This window comes from Dermacentor silvarum, chromosome 6, assembly GCF_013339745.2.
Source record: "Dermacentor silvarum isolate Dsil-2018 chromosome 6, BIME_Dsil_1.4, whole genome shotgun sequence".
Lineage (NCBI taxonomy): Eukaryota > Metazoa > Arthropoda > Arachnida > Ixodida > Ixodidae > Dermacentor > Dermacentor silvarum.
This window is the reverse complement of record NC_051159.1, coordinates 37,373,937-37,392,038: the sequence shown is the minus strand read 5'-3', so window position 1 is coordinate 37,392,038 and position 18,102 is coordinate 37,373,937. Positions and strand designations below refer to the sequence as shown.

Genomic DNA, 18,102 nt, shown 5'->3' with positions numbered 1-18,102 from the left:
CCTCACCCTTGCGCTGTTTCAGGACCAACTTTCATTGCGATAGCAATTATATGGACACTCAAAGCGGATTTCTGCCGTCGGCGTCGTCGTCGCCGTCGCCGTGAGGTTCCGTATGACGTCCAATGGCGATGAAATTGTCGCCGCGCGCCGTATGCTGCATGCTGCAGTGAAAGCGCGTGAGGCACGCTCGCTTTCACGGGGAGCGAACGCACTGGGAAGAGCAAACGCGCGTTCTACGCCGTGCTCTCTGAAGGGCTACAGAATCAAGCGTCTCTTTCCTCATTTACAATCACCTTATATAGAGAGCAAACGCGGCTTCTTCCGTCGCGCGAAAGGCCGTGGGAGGGCGAGAAAGAGGGAGGAGAGGCGACACTTAGCTGCGGCACCAAATGCGTATTTCTGTAAACAAAGTTGCAATTACGCCCGAAGGGCAAAGTATTAATTTCGATAGCAAATTGGTAGACAGCTACACGTAGTAAGGATTATAGTTTTGTCGGCCGTATAAAATTGTAAATATTCGCTTAATAACTAAATAAACAAGCACGGTGTCACGTGCGCACAGGTAAACATGGACGCATCTCGCTCAATGACCACGGAAATTCGTCAAAACGCTCTAGTGAGAAAGCGCGCCACTGCAACGGGCAAATTGACCTTCGCGCTGTCTTTCGTCTCGCTTCAACGCGAACGTCGAAAGCACAGCGCATACGAGGCTACCGGCAGTCGGCGCGGGCACATTGTACCTATCGCAGATCGTTTCTAAGATGAGGCCCCGCAGGCGCACACTTCGGCCACATAGGCTAGGTGGCGTAGAGGAGTGCGGAAGCACTCACATCGCGCTTCGCAGTTCCATGTTTTTTGGTGTGTTCGGCCCTAAACACCCAGGAAAGTTCGACTCCATTTGACTCGTGAAGTCACCCGGAATCCGTGGACACCAGTTTTGTGACCCGGGAGCCGTTATTTACACCGCCACGTCAGAAGAAGCCCTCCACTACGTGGCAGCCGCGCCAAGCCTACCGATAGGTAGGAGATGCTGGCAGCTGCGCCGGTAGTGCCGGCAACGCAGACGCTGACGATGGCCGAGGCATAGAGAAAGAAATTCAACAAGAGGGGACACTCGGCAAAAACTGGCAACAGGAAACACGTCACCATACGTCACGCTATACTTTTGACACCGAACGTTAGCTGCCGCGAGCATCGAAAAAAAAAAAAAAAGAAAGTGAACTTAAGTTAACAGGCATTCATTTATTTTTTTAATTCTTTGCCGCGAAAACTAAAACGTTTTGCGTGTAAATTAACTTAAGCTTTGCGACTTATTTTCCTTGCCTTACCTAGCCACAGGTCAATCACGCGCCAGATACATGCGTCATCCGCCAGACACTCCCCCGAAGCCAGCGAGGATGGCTGCGCGCGCGTTTGAGCGCTCGCGCGCGGCGACCCGTCTGTCTCTTTCTTTTTTTCTTTTTCAAATGTAACCTGGTTTATTGGGCTCTCGGCGTATTCTTGCGTTCCTTCTGCACTGGGACAAGACACCACTGCACTATTGAACTACGGCAAGGTGAGAAATCTTGTTTCACAGTCTGCGACGCAATTAGGCTTACGGCACGGGACCGAGACTTAAGACGCAGTTAGCGAAAAACAGCTCGGCCATCCTGGCGCAGTTAATTTGAGTAAATGAATCGTGCTGAGACATGTTTCCGACGCTTCCTAGGGGACTATTGTAACTTATTTCGGTTTTTGAGCCACACTGACCGCACAGGGCGCCATGTCGCAGTTAGCGAGAACTCAACTGTGGTGTGTAGTCTATAGTGCATCTTGCTAGGAGAAGTTTGTGCCGCTTTCTCTGACGCCAGACATTACTGAAAAGTAATTTCGTTACTTTCTGGGGTACTTTTGAGGCACGCTGGCCGCACAGCGCGCTGTGACACAGTTAGCGATAAGCAGCTCGGCCGTGGTGATAAAGTTAGTTTGGCGTGTAATGAATCTTCGAGGGACAAGTCTGTGACGTTTTTTGTGGCTCCGCAACAACATATACCTTCTTTCGGTACTGACGCCTGTTGAAAACGCGATGGGCGATTGCCAAGAGTGATAACATGGGGTGTGGTGCTGGCGCCGGCAGAACGCGCGAACGACGAACATATCAGAAACTTGTAATTCGAAAATTACGTCTTCTAAAGGACTGAAAAAAGGCATTGAACCCACGCATTTGTCTTGAGTGCTTGTTGCGTCCGTCTCTGTGTATGTCGCGTACCGTCGCGTCGCCCGAGGCCAAGTTTTGGAAACGCGAAGTCGCTCGTGTATTTGTGCTGCCTAAGTGCAGGAAATAATGCCCGGAAATTGGGGAAAGCTTGGAAATCAGATGTTTTCGTATATGTTTGGGATGAGTCGGGTATTTTCTACGCCATGTATGTAAAAGCGAATTGCTTTTGTTTGTAATACCGCCCATTCACCGCTTTCGCACGTTTCGCCTCGCGGTATTCCTATGTCTAAATACCAAAGTGACTCATGCTTGTAACATGCTGTTACGTGCTTGCAAATGTAACATGCTTGTAATTTACTTTTTTTTTCAGCTGGTACCGTCCGGTGGAGCTTCATACAGGAACTACTGCCTTACCTGCTGGTGTCCCAACGTTGGATGAACGCACAAAAAGCGCGGAACGAGCTTTTATATAGAGCAAAATAAATATTTCCTCATTGCACAAAAGGTCTTGCGTCTACTTTGTGAAATTGCACGTGGCACAGATTCGATGGGACTTTACGAGATCGTTCGCAATCATTTTTACTAAATAATAAACCGATTCTGCACGAAGAGCGAAAAAAAAGGGGAAAAAAAAAGGGGGGGGGCGCTGCCGGCGTGCTAGCTTGCGTTCAAAATACGCGCGCCCAAAACCGAAACCGGAAGTGATGCAAGTGATCGACACCGACCGCTTGGCACGCTGCAGTCAATTCGGCCACTGGGCCCTATGGGAGTGTCCCCTCTTGTTGAATTCCTTTCTCTATGGCCGAGGCGTCTGCGCTCGACACAAAGAACGCCGACGGGCGTTCCTCTGCTACGACGGAAGAGGACATGGACCTTACCGGACCTTCGACGAGCAAGACCGACGCCATCAAGCCAACGACAACTCACTGTGAAACTATTGAAAGAACGACCACCGAGGACGACTGGCACACCGTCCTCACTTTGCGGCAAAGAAAACAACAAGCGAGAGAGAAGAAACAGGGACTAAGAAGACCCGAAGAACGAAAACCAGAGGAAAACCTACTGCGAACCCAAAGGAAAAGGAAGGGGATCAAATACCCGCCGTTTCCGAAAGACGACTTCAAGATAGTGATTCGACCCCACCAGGGCTTACCACTACGAACAATCACCACCCCGGAGATGGCTGCGGCAGTCTCATCCGCCTGCCAACACACCGTAACAGGTGAGCACTTTCTGTTACGGATAAAGCCGGGATCGAACATAGTTATCATATCAACCTCGGAACAAGAAGTGGCAGAGCGAATTCGTCGCATAACCACGCTGACACTAAATGGTCGCAAACATGCCGTAAACGTGTACGCGGCGACTGGCGAAGAAGCCCTCAGGGGAGTGGTGCACGGGATACCAGCCAGCACGCCCACTGAAACGCTCATGGCCAACTTGCGGGTGAGAACGCAAGGGGTGGAAATAATACATGCACGCATGATGGTGGAAACGAAGAGTGCAGCGATCACCTTCTGTGGCCCGACTCTCCCGCGCTTTGTGATTACTGCGGAGGGGAACTAGCCTGCCACCCGTATAGAGCAACGGTGCAGGTGTGCAAGACCTGCTACAGCAAGGGGCACCGTACAGATGTGTGCCCCCAACCGGACACTCGCGTCTGCCGCATATGTGGTACGAGGGACCCGTTTGACGGACATATGTGCGCGCCAAAGTGTGCCTCGTGCGGGGGGGAACACGTCACAGGTGACCGCGGCTGTACACAGCGACTCAGACAGCCGAGAACACCCGCCAGGCAACCAAGAAAGCGCTCGCCCAGCCCAAAGGGTAGGGCGATCCGATGGTTTAAATCTGAGAAAAAGGAATCGGAACTTTGCAACCAAGTGAAGTCGCGATCGCCAAGCCGACACAGGACTCCGTCACCCAACGATCGAAGTAGAGTCCGAGCACGCTCCAAGACACCGCCTCCACCACGACGCGGATCGAGCTCAACGTCCAGGCCTTCACCGACAAACAACAGCCCGAAACATCAAGCAGGCGGATCGCAGCTGCCCACTCGACCCACCACGGAACCGGCGGGACAGAAGTCGACGCCACCTACGAACACGCAGGTAAGCTGGGCAAGGGTCGCGGCTCCCAAGACCACCCCAATAATACAAAGTGAGGAATATCAGAGAATAATCGCAGAAAATAAGCAACTTAAATCCAGTCTTGCTGAACTACAGACCGAACTCGCAGCACTCAAACAACATCTAGCAAGTACGACCCAAAGCCAGAACACACAAAACCAAGCAACACAAATGCACACGGACATGACACAATACGCTACCCCCGCGGCGCAACACGGGGAGGGACAGCTACGCAACATAGAAACCCAGCTCAAACTTCTCTTTGTGGAGATAGGAAATCTCAAGCATTATGTCGACGACTCCATCAAAGGGGTAAAAAAAAAGTTGTCACAGTTTCACCTGAAAGGTGAAGCATCAATTGCGATAGCAAATTTCTAGAGAGCTATACGGAGTAATGATAGTAGCTTTATCAGCTGTATAAACTTGGACATGCAGCAGCACCGGCAACACGCAGAACTGTTGTCGACGCCGTCGGCGTTTTGCTCGCGTTCGCACAAAATGTTGGTGACTGTTGCCGGAGCCTCTGATATAAATAGGGACTTGGTGCCGCAGCTACACGTCACCTCTCTTCCCTCCCCATCCCCCCCCCACCCCTCACGGCCTTTCGCGCGTTGGAAGAAGGCGCGTTTGCTCTACATATATGGTGATTGTAAAGGAGGAAAGAGACGCCTACTTCTGCAGCCCTTAAGGGAGCACGGCGCAAAACGCGCGTTTGTTCTCCACCGTGGGTTCACTCCCCTTGAAAGCGCGCCTCCCTCGCTCCCTTTCACTCGCACATACAGCGTTCGGCGGCGCGCGGCGACGATTTCATCCCCATTGACGTCATACGGAACCTCACGGCGACGGCAACGGCAACGGCGACGGCGACGCCGACGGCAGAAATCTGCTTTGGAGTGTCCATATAATTGCTATCGCAATAAAACACGGAAACGGGGAAACACAAGCCCCGGAGGCCGCGATCCCAAGGTCTTGTTAGCGACTGACACGGAGACAAATTTTGAGAGCTCCTATGATGGCTAAACAAAACACACGCAGTCAAGAGAATCTCGAGTTGTGGCAGTGGAACTGCCGTTCCCTGCACAACAAAGAAGCTGCACTGACACAATTCGTGGAAGCAGCGGCAATTGCGCCAGATCTTATATGCTTGCAAGAAGCCGGCAAACCGAAACGCTCAATAAGAGGATACACACTCCACAAAAACACCGATCACACGGGAACGGCAATATTGGTTAGGAAGGATCTCGAGGTGAGCGTCGAAACTATACCGGGAATAGAAATACCACATCAAATAGCCACGGTATGGCCGGTAAAGCGAGGTCGCCCGAAGAACATCGTAGCAAATGTATACAGCTCGCCACGAGATCACAAGGCGGACTTCACACCAATTATCTTGCACATCATGAACACCGCGAAACGAGGCGATAGAGTAGTATTGCTAGGGGATTTCAACGCCTGGCACACGGAGTGGGGTTACAGAAGGGACACGGCCAAAGGTACCAGCCTACTGAAGGCAACTCAGACTCACGATCTGATCCTCGTCACGGAGCCTGACTCGCCTACCAGACTGGGAAATAGCGTGTCAAGAGATACGGCCCCTGACCTCACTTTCGTAAGTGATGAACGAGGAGTCACTTGGACTAACCTAGACGAGACATTGGGGAGTGACCATTACATTCTGAGTGTCTCCATTCAAACGGCAAAAATAAGACATCCGATCGGCACGGCCCGTCTGACAGACTGGAAGAAATTTAGGGAATGCCAAACTGAGGCCCCGAACTTCAACACGATACGAGATTTGACGGGGTATTTATTTACGGGACGCGGCGGAAAAAGCCTCCAGACAATTTCAAACCACACAGAAAAACCCAGTGGTCGACAACCATTTAAGCCATCTTTGGAAAGCAAGAAGCCTGACCAAAAGATGGAAGAAACAGCGACACAACCGAAAGCTTAGAGAGCGCGTAGCACAACTCACGGAGGCAGCCAATGCGTACTCGCAAGAGCTGTGCACTACGAACTGGAGGAATTTCTGTGACTCTCTCCGCGGCACTCTAAGCACGAAGAAAACGTGGGCAATCCTTCGCAGTATGCTGACCCGTGCAACCACGCGGAGAGAAACGACGCTCGCCCTCAGGCGCATAGCTAACAACTACGCAGGCTCAGACGAGGAGCTACTGAACGAGCTCCAAAACACGTACGTGGGAGAAAGGGTGACCCCAACCACCACACCAAGTTATACGGGACCGGCTAATCCCAACCTTGACGAACCGATATCGTCTGCAGAAGTATACGCTGCAGCGCTGTCCTTTAAGAGGAACACGGCGCCCGGACCGGATCGTATCACAAACGCCATAATCAGAAACCTGGGCACCGAAGCTTTAGAGAAACTAACGCAGCTCTTCAACGACACGGTTTGGAAGATAGGAGGGTCCATACCACTTGAATGGAAAGAAGCTGAAATCATTTTAATACCTAAGCCGGGGAAACCAAAATCGCTACAGAACCTCCGACCAATCTCGTTAACCTCTTGCCTTGGCAAACTTTTCGAAAAGGTCATCCAAACACGGCTCGGGAGATACTTAGAGGGCAACGAACTCCTACCAAATTCGATGTACGGTTTCCGACATGGGGTTTCCACGCAGGACGTCTTCCTCCTACTTCGGGACGAGGTTCTCAACCCACCACCCAGAAGCATGAACAGAATCCTGCTTGCCTTGGACCTGCAGAAGGCCTTTGACAACATATCACATGACGCGATACTCAGCGGCCTACAAGAAGTAGGCTGTGGGGAGAGGATCTACAGTTACGTGCACAGTTTTCTCAAAGACAGAACGGCGACCATAGGGCTGGGCCCTATGGTCGCTGTTGGAGGAAGACCGTTGGAGGAAGCGTTGGAGGAAGCGTTGGAGGAAGAGGTTGGAGTATGGTCGCCGTTGGAGGAAGCGTTGGAGGAAGACCCGGAACTTGGAGTAGCTATCTACGCGGACGACGTCACCCTTTGGGCAACTAAGGGGTCCTACGGGCACAGACAAGACACTCTGCAAAGAGCGATCAACACAATTGACGAACACGCGAGAAGGGCAGGCATGAGATGTGCACCAGAAAAATCTGAATTTATACAAATAAGACCTAAAAACACCCAGCAGACACGCTCCCCCATCCTCAATCTGGAGATCAACGGAATCCAGGTGAAACAAGTGCAGGAGCTCCGGGTGCTAGGCATGCTAATTCAGGAGACGGGCAGCGTATCGTCAACGCTAAACAAACTCAAACACACATCCAGGAGCGTATCGAGACTCATAAGAAGAATAGCCCGCTGTAAGGACGGCATGAGGGAGGACGACACCAGGAGACTGGTAGAAGCCTTCGTCATCAGCCGCATTACGTACGCTCTGCCATACCAGCTTTCACGCAGATGTGAAGCAGAGCAGGCCAACGTACTCATACGCACTGCCTACAAAGCTGCACTGGGCCTCCCTGACTGTACTGGCACAGAGCGTCTGGAGAGTCTGGGTATTTACAATACGTACGATGAACACGCCGCGGCAGTCTTGATCGCGCAAAGAGAGAGACTCAACTCGACAACCCAAGGTAGAGCTTTACTACAGAGACTTCACTACCCACCCCTTGGCACCCCAATTCTGCGGGGAGGAGACGCACCAAATACCCAGACAAGACAGGGAACGCATACACGTGCACCCAATACCCAAGAACATGCACCCCATGTTTAACGCCGGCCGCAGACGAGCGAGAGCGGTGGCACTCGAACGGTTACGCAACGACCCAAACACTCACTACACAGACGCAACTCCCTACCCCTCGAGGCTGAGAGCATTTGCTGCGGTCGTCACTAGAGGCAACGAAGCAATCACGTCGGCTACGATCCGTACCAAGAGCACGGCCGTGGCCGAAGCGGCGGCCATAGCACTAGCCATACGAGCGGCAGAGGGCAACAGGCAATCTGCACACGTTCTCACGGATTCGCAAGAAGCTTGCCGACTGTTTCTCAGGGGCGTCCTCCCTCGGAGCGTCCTAGGCATTCTAAGAAACAACCTTCGAGAAGATCACATCATCACATGGTGCCCCGCTCACGACGGTGTACAGGTAAACGAACGGGTGGACCGCCTGGCTCGAGGACTAATTTTCCGAGCCGCGGACACATCGACCCGGGAGGAATACCTCACACCTACGCTGCCGCGAGATATCCTCGACAGCCAAAGACGCGCAAGGCAGACAATGGCGCCACCCCACCCTAAACTCACACGCTGGCAATCCCGGGACTGGAGACGCCTACAAACGAATACATATCCCAATATACACACACTCAGCAAAATACACCCGTCCCAATACGATGACTGCTGTCCTTGGTGCAGCGATACACCAACCCTCATACATATCACTTGGCATTGGAAACACAGACCAGCAGAGGGAAACTCACCCCTCGTTACACGCAACGAACTTGAAAAGTCGTGGGAGGCGCGACTCGCCCGGCAGGACCTGGGAAGCCAGCAGGCAACCTTGGACCAAGCCGAACGAGCCGCTAGAGCCAGTGGGGCCCTGGAGTAGGGGCTTCACCCGCAAGAACCTCAGTGTGCTATTTTCATAAAGTGTTTATTCCTCCTCCTCCTCGGCCACATAGCAGATCGCTTTCAAGCTACGGTGCCCGCGCGGCAGCTCCGTCAGCAGCAGCCGCAAAAGCAGAACGCACCCCCCCCCCCCCCCCTCGCCGCTGCCGCCGTCTCCGTTGCCTCCTCCCCGTGCCCCGCGAGCGAACGAAGACCGGGCGCTTCCGGCCGCCTTCCTCACTCGCGTGCGCGCGATTAAGCTGCGGTTGCCGGCTCAGCCTCGCACGCACAGCGTACGGCGGGCGGTGACGGTTTCATCACCGTTGGACTTTATACGGAACCACACGGCGACGACGACGTTGACGGTGACGGCAGAAATTCGCTTGGAGTGTCCATATAATTGCTATCGCCGTAAAACGTTGCGAGGCGAGAAGGTGCTAAAGACTTCCGACGCTGCTCGAGGAGTGTCCCGTTCTGATGTCGTCGAAAACCTCCGAGCCGCCCCCAGAGGCACCGGCAACTGTCACCAACGCCGCGCGCGTTCGGAGCGAACGCGGGCAAAACGCCGACGGCGTCGACAACTGTTGTGCGCGTTGCTGGTGCTGATGCATGTCCAAGTTTATACAGCTGATAGAACTACTATCCTTACTCCGTATAGCTCTCTACTAATTTGATATAGCTATTGATTCTTCGCCTTGCGTGTGAAACTGCGACATTTCTTTTTTTAGTTGCATGTGCTTCGTTTCGTGCGGCTTGACACGAAGGTAACATAATCAGTACACACCGAACACATCTGTAGCATCTTTCTCATGCGTAGGTATTGACTATTTGACACTACTGCTAAACCACGCTCGTGTTACCAGCAGATAATGGTAGTCATACTGCATATACGATGAGCAGCTGTGCACTTTTAGTTGCCTCATATTTCATCTGGTACGTTTATTTGTTTAGCAGCATTCTTATTTTCACTTCTTTAGTCTTGCTTCCGTTCTTTCATGCAGCCAGAGAAACTATACTAAATCGAACTTTTAATGCCACCACACCATTTTTTCCGGGACGCTACTGCTACGCGTACGTCAGGATACTCAGACGGGCACAACGGCGCCGTGGGGTGGGACCAAGGAGGTTTCCCACTTGTGTGGGACCCACGCGCCACACTTGTGCGTCGATGACGTAATGATGCACTTGCAGTGGTGGCCGCCCCGTTTTGAGCAGTTAGCTCACATCGATGGAAGGGCGAAGTAAATAAATAAAAAGCTATAGCGACACAAGACGGCAATGGGTGAAAAGGTATATGGAAAGTTAGAACACGAATAGAACAGCTCTTTTGTACTCTTTTCTTAAAGGACACTACAAGGAAGAAAGAACGCGTGGGTGAAATCCCCAGAAAGCGAAAACGAACAAGGCATGCGTCCGACGGGTCCCTTTGCACCGCAACGCTTTCTCCGATTTTACGCACTGCCGCGATAATGACAATGATCTCGCCAGCTTGAAGCTGTGGGCGAAGACTTTGAAAAGCTTACGGGTACTGGAGCGTGGGTTACGGGTATAAATTTCAGTTTTTCAGGCGTGATACGTTCTCAGTGAGTCTTAGAGAGAGAGAGAAAAAAAAAAGTGTTAGAGCACGACGAGTGTGCTTGGGTGCATTGTAAGGAAGTTGGAAACAATGGATGGAGAATCGGGAGCGAGTTGAGAAAGATCAGGGAGCTGATAAGCAGCGAAGGGGCGGTTCTAGCCAAGACTCAGATCCCTGGAGAACGCCAGGGCACCCAGCCAGGCGTTACGTAAGTGAGGTATTCTTAGATTCTGTAGCATGTGTAACAGACGCTAATGGTCGCTAGGAAGGGAGCAAAGATCGAAACGGTGTCTCTGATGCTACAATCACATGATTTAGCAATGTGTGGAAGCATGATTGGTGCAACAGCGAGTGCTTACGAGTGCGAGTCTAAATGGTTGGAAGTTTTATGGCCAAGCATAGTTCTTATAGTTGACCGACTGCCAAGAGAACTTCTATTTAACCGGATCACCGTTTCACACATATAGCCTATCAGAAACCATTGCATCAAAAAAATAATTATGAACGCCTTTCTTACTGTTTTAGTTTTTATTAGTGATTACAGTTAGCAGGAGTTAAGTCGTAGGCTCGGTTTGAGCGTTGAATTAAATTTTTTGCGTAAGTGTGAAATGACCAATTGAGCAAAAAGCAGCTCCACTAACTTGAAACTTGGGGATGCGCGAAGCATGCAGTGATGCACCGCTAATGGGCTCATACTGCCTGAAGCAATGGCTCATAAGCCCGTAAACGCGGCCTCCCCATTACGACGACAGAAGAGAAGTGAAATTCAACGCTGAATGATGAGCGGCAACGCAGCCAGCTGTGGAAGACGACGACGAACGCGGGAGCGCGCGGCACGCGGGAGCGCCGAGCGCGTGCCGCTTGCTTACCGTGACGGCGACGACAGCAGACGCCCACAGCCCGAGCGCATAAGGTGCATCGCAGCTAAAAATTATGCGTGGTTCTGTTACCGCAAGCACCAGACACCAGCGGAGCTGGGGAAAGCCTAGTAAAGTAATGGCAAACCACACAGTTAGTTTCCTGGCGCTCAGGATTTCTTCGCGATGTTCTGCGTAGTATCGCGATGAATTCAACCGGCCACGTTCACAAGCCTCCGGATCTTCATTTCTTCGCCTTCGCGAACTCTCGGCTTCCCTTAATATCAATTCGGGATGTTCTCTTCTGCGACGCTTCAGCTTCCATAGCTCTCACTGCAGTCTTTCGGAAGCAACTAGGGTCCAGTTGTTTGGTCTAAACCTGCCGAGCCACCGCCTAGAGGCATCGGCTGCAGTCCGCTATGCTGCGCGATGCTATTTTTATACTCTGCTTTCACTCTCTCTCTCAGCTCTCTCTCCCCCAGCTCGGCGAAGCTATCGCACAGCTGGTATAGGGTATGGCGTTTTGTATTTATGCCACGAAATTTTCCGACCAGCGAGAGGTATACAGCTTCGCTGTAAAAATCAAATTATGGGTTTTACGCGCCAAAACCGCGATCTTATTTTGAGGCACGCCGTAGTGGAGGACCCCGCAATCATTTTGACCACCTGGTGTTTTTTAACGTGCACATATATCTAACGAGACGGGTGTTTTCGCAATTCGCTCCCATCAAAATGCGGCCGCCGTGGCCAAGATTTGATCCCGCGGCCTCATGCTAAGCAGCCCAACACTACAGCTACTAAGCAACCACGCCAGGTACCACTGTATAAAGAAAAAAATGGCATGCTTTTATTTTAATAAATATATGTTTGAAGACGAGGGCGGACACTTGCGCTCGTGGCTACGGCATAACTCCATGTACAGCAGACAAAGCAGGACAAATGTAAAGGAAATTGCACGTAGCTTTTAAGTGCCAAGAAACTTCATTCTGTAAAGCGTCAGAAGTATGCGCATGAGACCATTAATGATTAGCGCCGCCAGCAAACTGCCCTGCGCCAACACACTTTTGCTACTATATAAAAAGACTATCTACGATCCCGTCCAATAAAGTTATTACCAACCAAAGAAATATCTACGATCACGTCGAAGTTTCCTGGCAGAGCAATCGACGAGATTTTGAAACTTGCTCATTGTGCAATCACAAGGGATTCAACCATTTCTCGCTTTATACAATGTTTATGTCTGCTCAGAATGGTGCATTGATAACACAGCCATGTATCGACTCATGCTGCAATGGGCTGACACACAGTCTTCTAGTATGCACTAGTGACCACGTGCCACCTTTTTTACATTCTTCTCCGAGTCAAGCCAGTTTCAGGCCTGTATCTCAGCATTTTCTTTGGCCGATGCCGGGGATAGTGCAGTCTAAAATCTGGGGCACCTGGGTATGTGTCACTGAGTACCTGCAGTGGTGCGACTGCATAAATACCACTGGGTAAACGCCACTGGGGTCACGTGGTATGTGCAACTGGGTTCACTGGGTATTATGATGATGATGATATATTGGCACCCATTTGGAACAGGGCGGTGAGAATAGTCACCTAACCTGCTTGATTTGATCAGGTATGCTGTGCATGTTTTTCATTCTAGCATTTGTATACATCTCCATTATATTTTTTCTTCCTCAAAACAATTGAGGCTGCAAAACGAGGCTGCGCACGTGAGCCCATTTATTTATTTTTTATGCGCGGGCCTTGCTAGCGATGGTAGTTTCTTTATCACAGACTCGTCGCTGCCTCGTTGACGCATAGCTTGGCCAAAACGTGAGGCATGTGATAGCTTTCGAAATGCGGGCTTTAAGGTGCGTCGGTTTCTGCCGGTCACCCCTGCTTTGGAAAATGGAATGTTCCTGGCACTCTCGCTATCGGCGCGCTCGGGAACAACAGCGCCGCGTGTCGCGATTTTGCCGTTCCGGCCACCAGTCATTTGTGCTAATCTTTTTCCGCTGGGACTGTACATAGTGGTCTGCGGATCTTTGTTGCAGCACACACATGCCTCATCTAGTTCCGAATATTTGCTCCGGTATGTTTTGGTCCTTAGGCAACCGGCTTGAGCATGAAATAGCAAGGCACTGCCATTTGCGTTATTGTACAGATTTCCCTTCGAATTTTTCCACACCATTCTTGTAAATCTCCATGGTCCTTTTTGGTATCATTCTTTGCATCCAATTCACTGTCTCTATTTCTCTCACTTTCTTTCTGATGACTCCTGGTTGTCTATTCACGGTTTGAATTATCCTGTACTTGGTTGCCAACTTTCCTTACCTCTTCCTTCATTCTATGGGCACGCTTTTCAGGTAGAGACACTTCTGCACTTTAGCCGCCCATTTATTTTCATCCATGTTCCTGAGTTTTTCTTCGAAACTAATTTTGCTCTTTGCTTCTGTGACTTCAAAAAAGGCCCAACCCGTGTCACCCTGCACTACCTCATTTGCGGTTTTACCGTGGGCTCCCAAAACCAACCGGCCTACTGATCTTTGGTTAACTTCCAGCCCCGACAAGATATCCAATTTTAAGCATACAATGGCATTTGCGAACGTTAGCGCTGGCACCATTACTGCCTTCCAGATTACACGCACCACCTCATACTTATTGGGGCTCCACAGTGCTTTGTGTTTCATTATTGTTGCATTCCGCTTCCCCTTTATTTTCAGATTATCTTGGAGGGTGTTTGAGTAAGTCTTTCTTTCGTTTATGTATACGCCGAGGCACTTTTATTGCTTGACTATGAGTATGATTTGCTGTAGACACCATGTAAGTACTTGTCTCTTCATTAAAAGTCATAATTCCTGATTTATCTGCGCTAAACTTAAGGCCTAGATTTAGATTGTTGAAAGTACACGAAGTTACGTTATCACATTTTTTCCACACGTAATGTGTCCTCCCTAATTCAGTCCTGCGTTCACACCACCACGTTAATCAACGTCTGCGGGGCGATTCTTTACGCGCTAGGGTCGTAGCACTTACAGTACCGGTATGTCCGTCACAGATGTCGTCATAATCTTGTCATGGTCCGTCATCGCTGGTGCCCCGTGCCACCGGGGCACCGGCTGGCGTGGCAAAGGCACCATCGCTCAGATAGTTCTCGCACTCCGGAAAAGCGGGACTCGTGCCGGCTGGCGCTCCTGGTGCACACCGGCCTAGCTCAGGTCCATAGACGGGACGCGGACTGGCTGCAGCTAGCGTTCGCGAGTCCACGATCGGCGGCGCGAACCTTGACGTATGTGGGCGGGTAGTTCCGGACAAGCGGTACCCAGACCGGTAAGTCAAGGCCTTGTCAAAGTTGTTGGACACAGTGATTACACGCCCATTCCTCTTCAATTCTCGAGCCCGTCATTTTTCACGTGTGCTTCGATTATACGCCGTGCTTGTAATCTTCTCTATCTTCTGAGGGATCATTCCTCCCCTCTGCGATTGACGATGACCCACCAGTTCGCATGTTTTTGTCACAAAAACTTCACATGTGCATTGCATCGCTTTCACATATTAGTCCACACACCAAATTACATCTCACAATTGTCACATTGGCTAAATATGACAAATTATTGCAATAAACATTCACTGCAACCTCTCGAGCATCTCACAAACCAATTGCCGAGATCAGGAAAAGCTGAAAACAGCAATTGAGTTAAATGATGAAGTTATACGTTTGAAATCACCCCAAACACTGAACACTGAAATTCACCTGAAAACAATAAAAAAGCGACCATAGCCAACCGGAGCACGCGTCCTACATCCCGCAATGATCATCATCATCAGCCTATACTTATGTCCAGTGCAGGACGAAGGCATCTGCCTGTGATATCCAATTACCCCTGTCTTGCCCTAGCGGATTCTAACTTGCGCCTGCAAATTTCCCAACTTCATCAGCCCACCTAGTTTTCTGCCGTCTTCGACTGCGCTTCCCTTCTCTTGGTATCCATTCTATAACTCTAATGGTCCACCGGTTATCTATCCTACACATTACATAGCCTGCCCAGCTCCATTTCTTCCGCTTAATGTCAACTACATTATCGGCTATCCCCATTTGTTCTATGATCCACACCGCTGCAATACCATAAGCCTAATATACTCCAGAATACTCTGGTATTTTCTTATCTTCCTTCCCCTTTCCCAAGTTCTTGTGGCCTTGGGCTTCCAGATAGCTGTCAACGTATTCGGATAGCTGAGTCGTCATGCAAGCGCTCCTTCAGAAATACAGCGACTCACTGATGCCATGATGCCAGGAACTGTTCTCCAATCATGTCCCTCAAGTCCGGAAATGCTCTCCCTATGTTAGTCATCTCCAACCAACGCTCAGAGTAGTTGGAGATTAGAGCGGCAAACTACTGGCCCGTCTCGTTTTCTTGTGGGTTGGAGCTTCGGAATTTCCCCCTGACACCTTCGACAGTTAGTCTGAACCGTTGTGGGACAGCTGTCTTCACCTTGTCGTAATCAAGCGCATCAGTCGCTGAGATCCGGCTGAAAACAGCCAAACTTCCCCCACAAGCCACATGCTCCATCTAGTTGTGCACTTACTCTTCTGACAGCCTTGTCCAATTGCGATTCTCTCGAATCGAATCCAGTTGCGCCTCTCGTCAAATGGGGCGATTATTTTCCGGGTGCACACTTTCGCTACGCTCTGAGGTGCAGCATCTGATCCCCTATCTCCCTCCTCTTCTCTGCTGGTACTCACGCGCAACTGCAATTTCTTTTCCGTCAACTCTTTTTCTATCACTAAGTTCATATACGTACGCTCGTCCGCAGCTTTGGCTCTCTCCTCGCCTGCTTTGGCTTTCTCCTCATCTTCCTTCGCGGTATCTCGCTCCTCTACACGTTCTTCTCTTAATCGCTTCTGCTCCTTGTGATACAGTTCCTCGGCCGACATGTCCGCAGCACTCCCAGCAGCCATCAAACGTTCAAGGTGCATTCCGCTGCTCAAGACACCCCAAAGTACATGACAAATTTAGAGGGATCCTGGCAGGCTCGCCAATGTTGTCACGCGTACGTCAGAGCCTGGTAGGTTCGCTTGAGCAGGCAGAATGAACACATGAACACAACGTGCGGGAAACACACGACGTTCTTTGAATATAGAGTTTAAATAGGCATAACACACTTGAGAGTACATAAAGTTACGTTATGACATTTTTTTCCACACTGAATGCGTCCTCCCTAATTCAGTCCTGCGTTCACACCACTGCGTTAATCAACAGCGTTTCTCTAACAAAGAAAGAAATAAACTTCAACGTCTGTGAGGCCATTGTTTACCCGTTAGGGCCGTGGCGCTTACAGTACCGGTACGTCCGTCGCGGATGTCATTGGAACCCAGTTCTATAGTCCGTCGTTGCAATCCGGTCTGTGGTACGGCGTCACCGCTGCCCCGGCTGGCGTGGAATAGACACCATCGATCGGTAGCTGTCGCGCTCCGGCAGAACGGGACTCATGCCAGTTGGCGCTCCTGGTGCGCACCGGCCCAGTTCAGGTCTGTAGACAGGATGGTGACTGGCTACAGCCAGCCTTCGCACGTCCACGATCAGCAGCATGAACGCTAACGTGTCCCGGTGGGTAGGTTCGGGCCAGTGGTAGTTCCGGAGCCGGCATTCAGCTGCTCGCCGAGCCTGGTACTCGGGCGTGACATCGCTGGATCGTCAAGGCACTGGGGCAGGACCAAGAGTGGCGTTCTTCGGCTGTCTTATCCTGGAACACTGCTCCTCGGCCACCACGCCCGGTATCCAAGATGGCGTCCCCGCCGCTCACTTCGCCTTCCTTTCATCTCTTTTTTGTAGCGATAGCTACATTACGCCAGGTTTTCGCCTCTTTGCCGTCGCCACACTTTGAGCCGTGGCCGCACTGTGACGTCACACCACGGCCCTCAATTCTCCAGCAACTCGGCTCGTCCAACATCACCTAGAAGACTGAAGGCCTCCACACGGCGGCGTGACGTCACGCAGGCCAGATCATACCGGAAGTTGGCTTCACCTCGCCCGTTCACTCCATATAAGCGGCGCGTTGTCACGAAAGAGGATTAAATTCGCTCGCTCGTGTTACATGTATAAACTATGTCTGTCTGTTGGTAAGCGCCTAATCATTTTCCATCAAATTGGGCCACTGAGTAGTCCACGATCTAATGGGTAGCTGTGCTGAAGGAACCGGTTTTGAAACCAGCCGTCGGATCAACTGGAGTCACTGGGTATCTGCTATACTGGGTATGTGCCGCTCTTCAAATGTGCCTCTTTCAAACAAAGTTGGGTCACCGTGTATATGGCACTCTTTTATGAACCTCTTTCACCCCAATTTCGGTGACTGCTTCTTGCGTCCGCAAGCAGCAGATGGAACTCAAAGAGGAAGGTTTTGATTGTTGACGTTAATGCGCTTAGCATTGCACGTCATCAGAGTCATCTGTTGGGCCCCAGAAGTAATCTACAAGATTCTGCTCAGCTCTTTTGAGTGTATATTGGCCGACTCCGCCACTGCCGCAAACAGCAGTGGAAGTTAGAACAGGAACAAGACTCCGTCCGGTGGCATACATGCCTTATGCATGACGCGTTTAGGCAGTTAAAGTACGTGGTGCCGCTACATTGGTTCAGTGCTAATTGCATTAGCATCGACCTTCATCGTGAGGTGGCTTCGACTGGATGTTTTTACAAAAACTAAACGCTCGTTGTTCTTCCGTTAACTACGGCTCTTTCTTTCATTCTTCTCATTCTAATATTTGGACGCCTTGTAAAATTCGGTTGCTTTC

The 18,102-nt window shown here is 50.8% G+C and overlaps 1 long non-coding RNA gene across 1 annotated transcript; it reads left to right on the top strand.

Moving 5' to 3' along the window:
* Nucleotides 1-1,125: 1,125 nt before the first annotated feature.
* Nucleotides 1,126-2,701, top strand: LOC125946221 (uncharacterized). The gene is made up of 2 exons (XR_007467471.1): nucleotides 1,126-1,555; nucleotides 2,568-2,701. It is a non-coding gene; the product is annotated as an uncharacterized LOC125946221 (long non-coding RNA).
* Nucleotides 2,702-18,102: the final 15,401 nt, after the last annotated feature.